Raw genomic sequence first — 4,978 nt, 5'->3', positions numbered from 1 at the left:
GGCGGCGGCCGGGGAGGGGGCGCGCAGCCCGAGCCCCGCCGCCGTGTCGCTCGGCCTGGGCGTGGCCGTCGTGTCGAGCCTGGTGAACGGGTCCACGTTCGTGCTGCAGAAGAAGGGCATCGTGCGCGCCAAGCGACGAGGTAAGGCGGGCCCCAGGCTGGAAGGGGGAGGGGAGCGCCGGGCGGGGCGGGGTGGGGCGGGACGGGGGCTGGGCCGCAGGTGGGAGTGTGGGGGTCGCGGCTCCGCGCCAGTGTGATTCGGGGGCCCCACGCCCGGCCCGAGCACGGGTGGGACGCGGCCCTGATCGCCGGCGCACCTAAGAGCGCGGCCTGGGAATAGCAGGTGGCTTTGTCGCCTCCGGTGTTCTCCCCTCGCAACGCCTGGAGAGGCCTTGCTCAGTTTTGTACGGTTTCTCCAGCTGACTTCTTTCTGCGTTCCCAGGCCTTCTTACTCCGTCTGCAACCTCGCGCCCCCTGTCCTTGTATCCAGGCTGGAGCTTATGTATCCAGGGGCCCGCACCCACTCGCCGCCGAGGGTCCTTCCTCTTTAAAGCATTCCTGAAGTGGCGGGGACCCAGTACCTGCCCAGAAAGGGCGACGGACCTCCTGCCGTGGCCGTGGCCGGCGCGGGGGTCCGGGACCCTAGGCGAGGCGGACGCGCTGGTTCCAGCTGCTTGCCGTGGTCGGGCCAGTGCAGAAGTGGGGACCCGGCGGGCCGGGGAGACACTCACTCGCCAGCGTTCTCTTGCGACATCTGTTCCTGGGGTCCCAGATTGAGCCTTCTCTGGTTTAGACTGGAGCCCTCGAAATATAAGTGATCTTCAGTGGAAAGCACCAACCAAGCTCCACGCCTTAGCGACGTAGGCAGCGAGAGGGTGGCAGAGGTCTTTGCCGGTATCTTCTATGTGTGAGACCTGGGACACTTTACCGAAGGCAGGATGCGGCCTGCTGTGTGGAAAGTGAGCATTGCTTCCGGAGGGACGAGAAGGGCAGGGCCTGGGCGTGTTAGCTGTACTCTTAGGAGAATAGCATTAAGAGCTCTCTGGGATGGTTGTGACAAGGGAGTCACGTGTTGTGCGAATTAAACTCATTTTATAGTAAACTAAGTTTCCAGAACGTGGACGAAACTTTCCCTGCATGCCCTGGACCCTGAGCCAGGACTGACTTCAGAAAAGAGTTAAGGGGCCTGACAGTCTTGAGTGAAACTATTTAAAAAAAAAAAAAATCATGGTCATTTGTTTAAAGAATTCAGCTTAGAAGTCTAAGTGTTATTTTCAACACTTTCTAAATAAAGATCTAAATAAAACCAGAGATGGTTTCCCAGAGATGCAAATGAGCCTGTGTGTAAGGTAGGGACACATATCTGGCAGGTGCACTGTCTCCAGGGAGCGCCTGGTAGGATAGCAGGACAAAGCACTTGACCTCTGTGGTGGTCCTCCCAGACCCCGCTGTGGCCATGAGAATAACCTCACACAGAACACAGCCAGAATCAAAAGACCCGACCAGCTCTCCCATCAAGGTTAGGAAGTCTGAGAGACTCCCAGCCAGAGAGAGCCTAAGGACGCAGGACCACCAAATGTAAGGCATTGGAGAGAAATTAAGGAAATCTGAACATAATTAGTTAAATATTGAATAAAATTAAGTGTGTTATTTCATCCCAGCTTATATATTCAGAGGAACTGGTAAGAAAATAAATAGCTGTGTGTGGTGGTGGGCACCTGTAGTCCCAGATACTCAGGAGGCTGGGGGTGTGAGGATTGCTTGAGCTTGAGATTTTGAAGCCAGCCTGGGCAACATAGACCGTGTCTCAAAAAGGAGGGGGTGGCATGGTGGCTCACGCCTATAATCTTAGCACTCTGAGAGGCCAAGACAGGAAGATTGCTTGAGCTCAGGAGTTTGAGACCAGCCCGAGCAAGAGCAAGACCCTATCTCCACTAAAAATAAAAAAACTAGCCAGCATGGTGGTGGGCAATTGTAGTCCCAGCTATTTGGAACCCTGAGGCAGGGTGATTGCTTGAATCCAGAAGTTTGAGGTTGCTGTGAGCTAGAGTGAGGCCACTACATTCTACACAGGGTGACAGAGTGAGACTTTGTCTCAAGAAAATAAACAGAAGATCACCTTTTTAAAGAAAACTTGATGGGTGTTGTGATTTATACCTACAAACCATGCCTAATTAGTAAAAGTGAAATGGTGATGATATTAATTTCGCATTTCCCCAGTTATCACCCACTGCACTGATGAAGCTGGCTTGGTTACCCGTTGGGGTGGAAAACATACATTCAGTCTTATGCCAATAAGTCTATTTTGGTTTGTTTAACAGATATTTATGAAGGTCTTACTATGTGCCAGGTGCTATTATAGGTGTGTATTGAGGATACAGCAATTTTAGAATCTGTTACCCATAAAACCTTTTTGCCAGACTAACAAGCAGCAGAGTTGACTATTAAGCAGTGACTAAAATGCAGGTGGAGAAAGAAAACAGGAGGCTGAGAGTCAAGTTCTTGGGTGAAGAAAGACCTAGCCTGATGGATTGTCCCCTACGCTGTAAAAAACTGTGTCTTAGCCGGACGTTGTGGCGGGCGCCTGTAGTCCCAGCTACTCCAGAGGCTGAGACAAGAGAATTGCTTAAGTACAGGAGTTGGAGGTTGCTGTGAACTGTAATGCCACAGGGCGACAGCTTGAGGCTCTGTCTCAAAAAAAAAAAAAAAAATCCTTTTCTTCAAAACCACAATGAAGGCTGGGTGAGGTAGCTCTCCCTTATAATCCCAGCACTCTGGGAGGCCAAGGCCAGTGCATTGCTTGAGCTCATGAGTTGGTGACCAGCAAGATTCTCTATCTTAAACAAAAGAAAAAAAGACATACAACAAATGTTGACTGAGATGTGGAGAAATTGGAACTCTTGTGCATTGCTGGTGGTGATGGAAAATAGTATAGCCACTTTTTGGTATGGCCATTCCTAAAAAAATTAAACGCAGAATTGCCATTTGTTCCAGAAATTCCACTTCTGGGATTACCCAAAGAAGCAAAAGCAGGAACATGAGGAGATATTTGTGCACCCAGGTATTCAAAGTACCCCAAGGTGGAAACAGCCCAAGTGTCATCACCCGATGGATGGATAAGCAAAATGTGGTCTGTACATGGTGGAACATTGTTCACCCTTAAAAGGGAGGAAATTCTGATACCTGCTACTATGGGGATGAACATTGAGAACATTGTGCTGAGTGAAATAAGCCAGCCACAAAAGGACAAATACTGTATGACTTCACTTACGGGAAGGACCCGAACTAGTCAAATTCACAGAGACAAATCTAGATGGAGTTGGGGAACATTCTCCTTAGTAAAGTATCAGAAGGATGGAAAAGCCAGCTCGGTGCCTGTGGCTCAAGTGGCTAAGGCGCCAGCCACGTACACCTAAGGTGGCGGGTTCGAATCCAGCCGGGGCCCACCAAACAACAATGATGGCTGCAACCAAAAAAAAAAAAAGAAAGAAAAAATAGCCGGGCCTTGTGGCAGGCACCTGTGGTCCCAGCTACTTGGGAGGCGGAGGCAGAAGACTCCTTGAGCCCAGGAGTTGGAGGTTGCTGTGAGCTATGCCATGGCACTCTACCCAGGAGGACAGCTTGAGGCTCTGTCTCAAAAAAAAAAGGAATGGAAAAGCCAGTATCCTATGTATTCAATATTAATATGAACCAGCAGATGAACTAATATACGCCCACATAAGAGAAAAACTCAATTTAATTCAAGATGGGAGAGAGGGGAGGAAGAAGGGGACTGGTGTGCTCCCACCTAACGAGCACCATGTAAGGGCATATTGAGGTACACAACTACAATGGGGACCTTAACTGACAAATGCAAACATTGTAAAGTAATTGTAGCCTCATGTTAATTTGAAAAAAATTATAGAGAAGGAGTGGAGCTTGCTTGGGGGTAGGGGTGGAGAGTTGTTTAATGGATACAGAGTTTCAGTTTGGGGTGCTTGTTCTGGAGATGGTGGGTGGTGATGGTTACTCAACAGTTTGAATGTACTTAATACCACTAAACTGTATACCAAAAATGGTTCAGATGATAAATTTTTTTATTAAATCATAGCTGTGTACATTAATGCAGTCATGGGGTACAATGTGCTGGTTCTATATACAATCTGAAATATTTTTATCAAACTGGTTAACAGAGCCTTCATGTCATTTTCTTAGTTATTGTGTTAAGGCATTTATATTCTACATTTAGAAAGATTCACATGTACCCTTGTAAGATGAACCATAGGCGTGATATCACCAATCACCCTCCCTCCACCCATCCTCTCCCCTCCCCTCCCTCTCCTTCTCCCCTTTCCCCATATTCTTGGGCTATAATTGGGTTATAGCTCAGATGGTAAATTTAATGTATAGTTTTCCAAAATAAAAGAATTTCAGATTTCATGGTTTCCATGAATCCTGAGAGGTGAAACTCCTGAGAGGTGTATCACCAGCAGGGTCCCCACACTGCTGGGAAGAAGGGAGTTGTCTCGAGTGGAAGCTGAGACCAGGCACCCTGCTTCTAGTCCCCAAGCCTTCCACACTTGTAGTTTCTCAAGCCTGCGAGTTCCCTAGCTCTGGGGCTGGCATGCGTTTTCACTGCTTTTCCCACCATCCCCGTGCTTCTGATACCCCAATACACATTGTGTACACCATCCCACCCTGAGATGGAGACAGAGAAAGACAGTGGCTTCCGCTGCCTCTGTGAGCCCTCCAGCTCCTGAGGTCACTTGCCTCTCTGTCTTTTTCTTGATGCCTATCATCAGCCCTCACCTCCAGCCCTGTCCTTGGCCCTGACCTCTAGCCCTGTCCTCGGCCCTCACCTGCACCCTGTCCTCGGCCCTCACCTCCAGGCCTGTCCTTGGTCCTCACATCCAGCCCTGTCCTTGGCTCTCACCTCCAGGCCTGTCCTCGGCCCTCACCTCCAGCCCTGTCCTCGGCCCTGACCTCTAGCCCTGTCCTCG

General features: G+C 49.8%; 1 protein-coding gene across 1 annotated transcript in view; it reads left to right on the top strand.

Moving 5' to 3' along the window:
* The first annotated feature begins 6 nt into the window (after positions 1 to 6).
* Positions 7 to 4,978, top strand: part of NIPA1 (non imprinted in Prader-Willi/Angelman syndrome 1) — a 52,540-nt gene continuing 47,568 nt past the window's right edge. The window contains exon 1 of the mRNA XM_003800157.3: positions 7 to 140. The gene's annotated coding sequence lies outside the window, so the exon portion shown is untranslated. The remainder of the gene's footprint in view (positions 141 to 4,978) is intronic.

The sequence above is a fragment of the Otolemur garnettii genome, unplaced genomic scaffold (assembly GCF_000181295.1).
Source record: "Otolemur garnettii isolate 467f Iridium unplaced genomic scaffold, OtoGar3 scaffold00170, whole genome shotgun sequence".
NCBI classification, from domain to species: domain Eukaryota; kingdom Metazoa; phylum Chordata; class Mammalia; order Primates; family Galagidae; genus Otolemur; species Otolemur garnettii.
This window is presented reverse-complemented; position numbering and strand designations above follow the sequence as displayed.